The sequence below is a fragment of the Leptonychotes weddellii genome, chromosome 5 (assembly GCF_054177405.1).
Source record: "Leptonychotes weddellii isolate Sample4059 chromosome 5, ASM5417740v2, whole genome shotgun sequence".
NCBI classification, from domain to species: domain Eukaryota; kingdom Metazoa; phylum Chordata; class Mammalia; order Carnivora; family Phocidae; genus Leptonychotes; species Leptonychotes weddellii.
In genome coordinates, this window is record NC_138373.1 from 84,126,170 (window position 1) to 84,136,225 (window position 10,056).

Below are 10,056 nucleotides of genomic sequence, written 5' to 3' on the forward strand. Positions count from 1 at the left end.
GAGCGGGTGGGGGTGGGGGTTGGAGGGTCGGGGGGGTTGGGGGGTGGGTACCAGGACCTGGAGATCATGACCTGAGCCAGAGTCAGATGCGCAACAGAATGAGCCACCCAGGTGCCCCCTCCCTGAGTAGATTTAATGTTCCTTGACGTGAGCTTTCTTTATAACATGGTGCTAGGTACATAATGGGACCTCACTTTGTTAAATGAATGAATCAAAGTATTAGGAAATATTTCCAATCAAGCAGAAAATAAGACCGTATTTGATCTTGGAGAGAGAGAAGCCCTGGAAATGACTGGCTGGAATAACTTTTCCTGAACTGACATGATACCTGAAAAGCTACTTCACTGGGGAAGCTGTACTTAACTATTTTGGAAATTAGAGATCCTTTTTTTTTACCATATACTTCTGCACAATTTGGTTTTATTTAGTTGAGCCAAAATTACAGAAGTATGTAGATATTTTGTTAACTGTCACTGATTTCCTAGAGGTGCGCAGAATACAGTGTTCTAAGAACCTACCACGCTTCTGCAGCCAGTTAAGCCGACTGTGCTCTTTGTCCATGGGGGCCCAGTGTGCCATGGCTGCAAACAGTAGCCTCCTTGGTAGTGTATGCAGCCTGTTGATTGTATGGGTTGCCCTAAGGGACCTTGGAGACAGCCCTTTCCAGTGGATATTGAGGTCTGACCTCATACTATCTCCAATCTAGGCTGCAGACAGGTATGCGGGGTGCCTTTGGAAAGCCCCAGGGCACAGTAGCCAGGGTCCACATTGGCCAAGTCATCATGTCCATCCGTACCAAGCTGCAGAACAAGGAGCATTTGATTGAGGCCCTACGCAGGGCCAAGTTCAAGTTCCCTGGCCGCCAGAAGATCCACATCTCCAAGAAGTGGGGCTTTACTAAGTTTAATGTGGATGAATTTGAAGACATGGTGGCTGAAAAGTGGCTTATCCCAGATGGCTCTGGGGTCAAATACATCCCTAATCGTGGCCCCTTGGACAAATGGAGGGCTCTGCACTCATGAGAACCTCGGCACTGCCCCCTTTCCATTCATGCCCACCAATAAAACCTACTTCCTGTCAAAAAAAAAAAAAAAAAAAAAGAACCTACCACACTAGCAACTTTTCAATACCCACCAGAGTATATTTTTTAAAAATGTATGTTTATAATTGAGACAAACAGTAAAAGATTTTTTTCCTTTACATGAGTTCAGTCAAAATCTGTAGTTGTTATTCTCATAATACTATGTAAATACTTTTTTTTTTTTAAAGATTTTATTTATTTATTTGAGACAGAGAGAATGAGATACAGAGAGCATGAGAGGGAGGAGGGTCAGAGGGAGAAGCAGACTCCCTGCCGAGCAGGGAGCCCGATGTGGGACTCGATCCTGGGACTCCAGGATCATGACCTGAGCCGAAGGCAGTCGCTCAACCAACTGAGCCACCCAGGCGCCCTAAATACTTTTATTCACAATAAAACCCAAGGCAAGCATCACTGACTTTATTTTTTAAAGTGGCCATCATTAATAATTCATTATGCAGGGAACAACTTACTTTTCTCTAAAGATTTGGCAGTTGAGTTGGATTATGTCCTATGTTCCTTACCCAGGATATCACAAAAGAGGAATCAGCCTAAAACTACTCTTTGACATATCAGGGTTTTTTCTTTTTTCTTTTTTTTTCTTTTTTTACTGTATTATTTTAATTAAACACAAGATCGTGAAACAGACATCTTAGTTTCTAATGCAATTTCTCTAGTTGGTTTTCTCAACTATTTATATTGTGAATCTTAATAGTTGAAAATTTATTTGGTCTCTTATAAAAACATGTATTAATAATTAGTTGATAAAGGATTGCCATTTTAATCTCACCACATTTTAAGAATCTAACTCAAACTGTTCTCTTTTTTCCCAGTTTTGTAACACTTGGAAAGAATTTAAAATTTTATTGTGTTTCTAGCAGTTTTTTTTCACATGGAAGCAGAAGGCTGTGTAGGTGCTTTGTAAAAGGCTGTCTTAGTGACATCCCTAACAAGAACCCAAAGCAATCCTGTTAAAAAAGATTTCTGGAGTTCCAGCTTTTTTTTTTTTTTTTTTTTTTTTAGATTTTATTTATTTATTTGAGAGAGAGAGAATGAGAGACAGAGAGCATGAGAGGGAGGAGGGGCAGAGGGAGAAGCAGACTCCCTGCCGAGCAGGGAGCCCGATGTGGGACTCGATCCCGGGACTCCAGGATCATGACCTGAGCCGAAGGCAATCGCCCAACCAACTGAACCACCCAGGCGTCCCGTGAGTTCCAGCTTTGAAACATTCTAAAAAGAAAAGTAAGCAAGAAAGAAAATGTAACTGCTTGACCACATTTGCCAGTGAGTTTACTTCCTTGGCTAGAGGAGCAACTTTTTTTTTTCTCTTATGTCAGCTGATACTGTGTTGACAACATCAGCCCAAATTATTTTGCAATAAAAAATGGAATCTAAGGGGGGTTGCTAATAGCACCAGACTTTGTAATGGTTGAGTGGAAATTAGTCTCTGCTTTTCTTTTTCCTTGTTAACTCAGTATCTCATTGGAGACGTCCAGAAACTAGAGCTAAGTGGTGGGTAGTGGAAAGACCCTTTTCAGGTGACAGGAACTCCCAATAATGACCATGGGTTTTATGGACTTCGTTTTCTCATTACAATAACCAAAACACCTTTGAAAGGATGTCATAAAAATTGGGACTCTCTCATATAATTTTGTCACTTTGCCATATCACTTTTTTTTCCTTTGTTGCATTCTCTACTTAAAATTCCTATTCAGACGGTACGCGAGTTGACAATCCCACTTTATCAGAACACTGGCTACCACAAGGAAGTACCTTTGGAGCTCTCAAGTCAAGTCCTTGATCTGTGAAATATTATGTAGGTTCTTTTTTGAACAGGGGCCATTTTTACCTAGTTTTTGGATTGTTATGCACTGAATGTATTGCCCCCAAATTGATGTGTTGTATGTAGTTCTAACCCCCAGTGTGGCTATATTTGGAGATGGAGCTTCTCAGGAAATAAGGTTAAATGAGCTCAGAAGGTGGAACCCTGATTTGATAGGATTAGTGTCCTTATAAGAAGAGACACTAGGGAGCTTACTCCCTCCCTCTCCAAGTGCACACGTGAAGAAAGGCCATGTGAGCACATAGCCTTTATAATCCAGGAAGAGAGTTCTTGGAAACCAAATCAAACGGCACCTTGATTATGGACTTCCAGCCTCTTGCTGAGAAAATAAGTGTCTATCATTTAAGCCACCCAGTCTATGGTATTTTGTTATGGCAGCCTGAGCCAACTAATACAGATGTTAGGAACATGGATTGTCTTAGAACTTTTCTATTGTAAGTATATAAGGGAAGGTGTGTGTGTGTGTGTGTGTGTGTGTGTGTTGCAGGTGGGGTTTAAGGGATGGGAGTATGTAAATATTAGCTGTTTTACAGGGTACTTTCTTTCTTGCCTTAACTGAGGATAGCCTTTTTCCTGAGGATACCACTTAAGTCACAGTTCCCAAAGCAAAGACAGTGCATTCTTTCGTTAAGCCATGTGTCTAGGGCTCAGAGCACTGTGGATATTTTCTTAGCCTCTCACTGCTATTTCTCTCCAACAAACGCTTGCCCTATGTGAAGTTCATGAAACATGGTTATATCATACTCAACTTACCCTTCATACTATTATTTCTTATTCTTCTGGTTATACGTCCTTACTCATGAAGGCCTTCAGTATCTGAGCCACAGTCCTCTCTTTTTCTTACTGCTGCCATCCCCACAGAAAACTTAGCTGTACTGTGAATTTCCCTTCCAGTAACTCAAGCTGAAAGTTCTTTGACTTCTTCAAATTTTAGTGTTCTTCATTTTCATTTCATATCAATAACCTATCTGCATGGTCATAGTCTGTGCCTGATTCATCATCTGAAAGTGTGCCACAAAAATGTAAAACTTAATTATACCAATCTTTGGTTACATTTTCCTGTTTATCTAGATCTTTTCTTTTTTCTTTTCTTTTCTCCTTTCTTTTTGTTCCACCTTTTCTTTTAGCTCATTAAAACCTCTGGAACTTGGAACCTCTTTTGGCCTATCACTGTTGCCTAGACTAGACACTGGTGTGTCACCTCAGACCCTTGTGCCAGGCATCATTAACTATCGACTCCCTCCATTTTTCTCCCACCACTGTCCAACCAATCTTTAGGCTTGGCTATGTCCAACCATGTGCCTCATCCACTCCTACCCCTGGGGCTGGCCCTGCATGGTGACACAATTCTGCTAGTTGATGCCTCTACAATTCCAAAATCTCTAATGTAGCCTGGCCCATTAAGAGCGCTTGGCTTCCAGGGCGCTTGGGTGGCTCAGTCGTTAAGTGTCTGCCTTCGGCTCAGGTCATGATCCCAGGGTCCTGGGATCGAGTCCCACATCGGGCTCCCTGCTTGGCAGGAAGCCTGCTTCTCCCTCTCCCACTTCCCCTGCTTGTGTTCCTGCTCTCGCTCGCTCTCTCTCTGTCAAATAAATAAAATCTTTAAAAAAAAAAAAAAAGAGCACTTGGCTTCCAGAGCAGAGGGCTGAGTTAATTGTATTCATCTGTTAAATCTGTGTTATCACTGTTGGTCCTAACAAAGCCCTTCTAGTTAGTTCGCTCTTTAATTTTTTAATTTATTCCCTTTTTATCCATATCCTCTACTCCTATTTCCCTACTCATAAACAACGATTTTTATTGTATATCTCTTTATTTGAATGTAGTTTTACAATATATGTATAGTTTTGTGACCATTTATTTTTAATTCATATAACTGATGTTATTGATTTCATTCTTGTTCTTTTTCACCAAGTACTATATTATATTTATTTATTTACTTATTTAATTTAGGAGGAGAGCACAAGCAGGGAGGGGATGGAGAGAGAGAGAATCCCAAGCAGACTCCACATTGAGCATGGAGCATGATGCAGGGCTCGTTCCCATGACCCCAGGGTCATGACCTGAACCAAAATCAAGAGTCAGATGCTCAACCAACTGAGCCACACAGGCGCACCACCAAGTACTATATTTTAAAGATTAATTTGTGTAGCTATGTGAATACCTCTAAGGTACTGTGTCTTTCAGCTGCACAGTACTTCATGGTGCTCATCCAACACATTTCCCTTATCCTTTCTCCCAGTGATGGATACCCAGGTGGCTTCCAACTCTGCCACCACCAACAGTGATATGATAGTGAACTTCCTCATTATATATCAACTAGTGGACACAAGTAATAATTTCACTGGGATATAATCCAAGGAGAAGAATTGCTGGGTCATAGAGTATGCATATATTTATTTTAATCAAGAAGAGCCAGATAGCTCTCTGGACTGTTCTAATGCTCAGACGCTTAACCAACTGAGCCACCCAGGCGTCCCTCTATTTTTACTCTTAAGATGGTTAACCTTGGGGCGCCTGGGTGGCTCAGTCATTGAGTGTCTGCCTTCGGCTCGGGTCATGGTCCCAGGGTCCTGGGGTCTAGCCCCGCATCGGGCTCCCTGCTCCGCGGGGGGCCTGCTTCTCCCTCTCCTACTCCCCCTGCTTGTGTTCCCTCTCTCGCTGTGTCTCTCTCTGTCAAATAAATAAAATCTTTAAAAAAAAAATATGGTTAACCTTAATTACAAATATGTTCATATATATCCTAACAAGGTAAGTATTTAAACTTACCAATATTTGTATATTTATGGCAGATTTGGAAATGTGCTGCTCAGATCTCCCTTCAAGAAAAAACTTTGTATGGAGTGTGATTAACTTATAGTCTCCAGCTGTTAGCTCCTTTAGGCTCTGCCTCATTCAAACTGACATCACATTCCTTTCAGGGCAGCCCCCAGCCAATGGTGCAAAGACCTAAGGATTTCTGCCCTATATGGGACTCTTCCAGTGGGGAGTCTTTGCCCTGGAGCTCCCCACTGATCTAGCAGAGACTGTCAGGCCTGCTTCATGGTCTGGAATTTTTCCCTGACAAATCCTGCTTCTTCCACTTTTCTTTGACAGGTGCTATTCCCCAATAATAAGGGTTTTACATTTCAAACTCTTGTCTTGGCATTTGTTTTCCAGAAAGCCCAACCTGCAATAGTTGGTGATGAGTTGTCCAAGAAAGCAGCAATAAGATAGGAGTTTGGAGCTGGTTCACTCACTAGTAGGTGGTACACAGACAGACGCTGGTACTAAGTGGCAAACCAATTGATCATGATTTCATTGATGATGAAATAGGATGGTGTGTTGGTGGATGGAAATGTATTGGTCAGTGTGATCATTCAGGAGTTTGAAATAACAGGAAGAATGATAAATCTGAAGATAATAGAATTGGATTGTTGTCAGTAAGTTACATTGACACCCAGCAGTTGGATAATGAAAAACTGAGGTCAATTAACAGAGGATTGCAAACCAAGTAATAGAGCTCATCTCTTTGATAGCTAAAAGGGTTGGGAAGTTGTATATGCTGAAATTGGATATATGAGTCCAGAAGAAGACTCAACAGAGGACTGTGTTTCACAGGGAGGCTTGGAGGACACACCATTCACCAAGGCCATCAGGAATGGGCAGGTGAAAAGTTGCCAGCATCACCAAGAAGTTCAGTTAATGGTCTTCCCCTGGTAGCCAAGGTTGATGGTTGGAGAAGCTATCACAGAACTTATCTCAGTGATAGCAAGGATGATAGTGCTCCTAAGTGTATAGGATAGATGGTGATGTTAACTAGGTGTTCATGATTAGCAAAGCAAACAACAAGCCTGAGGTAGCAGCCAAGGGATCCTGACCAGTTGAGAATTAATGGAGATTATTACCATTATTAGATGTGAGCAAGCAGAGCCCCTGCCATGGGCCCCGTGCTTTGGAGTACTTAAGTCTTCCTCTGGTGCCTAGTCCCAGCTGGGGCCGGGACTGCCATCCAGGCAGGATACTGCAAGACTAGACCAGGTCCCACTGGCTCCAGTTCCCATTTTTCCCCTTTCAGGGCTCTTTGGCCCTCTACCCTACATCTGGGGTCAACCAGGTGCCCCAACAAGCCCAGGGACTCATGCTTCTGTGGTGGTCCTGGAGCCCCGTGGCCAGGCCTCAGTTAGAGAGGACAGCTGGATGAATGGATCACTCCTGCTCATCACATTATTTATCTCATGGGATCATGACAGCAATAGGCTGATAAAAGTTTAACAACTAGCTCTCTCCCCAAAAACCCCTGAAGTTTGCTGATTCTCAAGGTGTAAATATTCTCATGATGACCAATTTCAGGCTACTACCATGAAGTCACTGAATGCAGAGCTGGGAAGAGATGTTAACAGTTGGCTGTCATGAGCTAGTACCAGTCACCTCTAGCATACCAATAGATCATTTAAGACTACTACTGAACTAGTTCCGACATGCTGCTTTTGGAGTGACTGACTCCTGTAGGACCTCAGAATGAAGCTAGGATTCTGGCCTACCAATGGTCTACTGCTGATTCTTGGGATTGAACCACATGTAGGCCCATGCATTGATCTCACTGATAGACGTTTTGACCATGGTACCAGCTCTCTTCTACAGCACCCAAGGGCAGTTGGCATGGTTTTAGGCATCCTTTACTCTGCTAGCCGTCCTCCTGCTAGTACCCAGAGTGGTCACTCCACTCCCTCCTTTGGCTCAGGAAGTTCTCTTGGGGGTGATTGCACCTATCTTCTTTGAGGGTTGTCAAGACTATTGCTCTGTGAAGCAGAGGGTTTTCAAGACTATTGCTCTGACTGATGTCTTCTTTTGCCTTTTTTTTTTGCAAATAAGACCACTAACCTCACTCCCATGGATTCCTCATCTATTCTTCCTGCTGGTGGTAGTATGTGGAAGACAGTGATGTCAAATAAAAAAGGACTATATTCTTGGAATGCAGTGTTATGGCCTAAAGAGTTCAAGAGAAGACATGGTTGGAAGATACACAATTCTACATTTTTGCTATAAAACTCCAAATGGTAAATTTAACTTTAACACATTATTGTTCACATTTTTTTTCATACTCTGGGTAAGACTCACATTTGCAGTTTTCATCAATAAAGCACAGGAATAACTTTGAGAAAGTCAGTGGAAGCCAGTATTCATGGAAACTACAAAGGATGATAAAGGATCATAAGTAACGATGTAACCAGCATTAAATGAATGGTATAAAGGAACTGCAGGCAGAGACAAGAAGATCTTTATTGTTTCAAAATACTCTGAAGAGCCATCACACTGTGGTTAATAACAGTGTTGCTACTTTTTTTTTTTTTTTTAAACAGTAGAGGATGTGAAATTAGCCAGTAATGGTGCATTTGAGAATAAAGAATTAGGAGATTGTTCCTACACCTAAACACAAAGAGATGGTTTCTGGACACTACAAAGAATACTTATGTGCACTGATTGGGCAGAAAAACAATATGTAATTACCTCTTCTCTAGCTGTTATGCTAAATCTTCATTGTTAAGTCACTACACATGGGCCCATGAATTTTGCAATACACTTTAAATCTAATTTAAATACAGACCAGGCTCTATAAAACATTTGCTCAGAGCCCTACACATCTAAGGATTGGCTCTGGTGAACATGGTTAATAGAAAATAGCATCAGAGATGCTAAAGAGGGGCCAAAGAGATGAGCTTACTATAAGTAAATAAGAGCAAAACTGGATGAGCAGAAGCCTGAGGGCAGTTTTGCTAATAAAAATCTCCTGCCCAATTGTTAAGAACAATTTTCAAATTTGAAATCCATTTACAAAAGAGTTGGCCTGATCCTCAGGGGGATGGTAAGTGCAACACCATAGTTAAATAAAACTGTAATGACTTGCCAGTCCTTATTTGAAGGGACCTACATTGAGAATGTACACTGGAGAAAGAGGAATTGCCTGGAAAATCTGAGGTCTGTTGAACATAGAATAATAACTGGAAATAAAAGTATCATGATGGTTCCCCCATTAGAGTGGGGACATATAGAAATCAGGCTCTAAGTGGAGTCCTTGTCAAAGTCTGGCTGTATTGGATCCATTGGGTTCATAAAATTTCTTGGTGGTAATTTTCCCAGTACCCATTGAAAACTTGGAATTGAGATATTTAGAAGTTGGAGTACCTTCCGTATTGGATCCTTGGCCTATGAAGTTTTGTCAGTCTTTGTGGGGAAGGCCATGTGGAAGCCTTTGGCACTGCCCCCACCCAAGCCAATAGAATAATCAAAAATATTATTGCTTCCTGAGGAAGATGGTGGAGATTAGTCCTACTCTTAAAGATCTAAAGGATGCAGAAATGGTAGACCCTGTCATATCTCTAATTTGCAGTTTGGTTCTTGCAGAAAGTGGATGGCTTTCTGCAGGGCTTGCAGTTTTTGAAGGCCATAGCCTGCTGAAGCCTCCTTTGCCTGGCAAAGTAATAAAGCTATTGTTCCTCTTTATCCTAAGCTCTGTCTTTGTGTTATATTTTGGCTCCAAAGCATGGAGGTTGTCTTTTGACAACAGTAGTAACATCTGGGACAAAATACGAGCAGTGCCAAAAGATATAAGCAGATTGATTGAGCAGATAATGTATCCCCTAAGTCATCATATTTGCACCATTGTCCCTCTTCTAACTCACACTTACGGTCAAATGGGAGGTCCTGTCTGACCAGCTGAAGGAAGGAGAATGATCCTCAATTTGGTTTATAGACTGGTTGGCTTTGTATGTAGATGTAAGCTGGATGTGGACAGCAGCTGAATTAGTGCTCCATTCAGGGTCACCCCCGAGGGTGGTCTTAAAAAATATTGGTGAAAGAAAACATTTCCAGTGGACAGAGTACTGTACGGGACAATAGGCTATCCACTTTGGGTGGAAGGAAGTTATACTATATGAGGATTAGTAAGCAGTGACAAGCTGGTCAGAGATGAATAAAGATTGAGACATCAGTGATAAGATCTGAGATAGAGACATATAGATGAATATATGGGAGTGGACGAAAGTGTAAAGATCTTTCTGTCATACATTAACATGCCCCAGATAGAATCCATCATCGTAGAGGCACTAGTCAACCAGGTAGACAAAATGGCTTGGCCATGGACATTAGCCAGCCTTTA

General features: G+C 41.8%; 1 non-coding gene across 1 annotated transcript; it reads left to right on the forward strand.

The window, feature by feature from the left end:
• The first annotated feature begins 525 nt into the window (after positions 1-525).
• LOC115937944 (small nucleolar RNA SNORA70) lies at positions 526-659 on the forward strand. Its single transcript, XR_004073157.1, has one exon. It is a non-coding gene; the product is annotated as a small nucleolar RNA SNORA70 (small nucleolar RNA).
• The last annotated feature ends 9,397 nt before the right edge of the window (positions 660-10,056 follow it).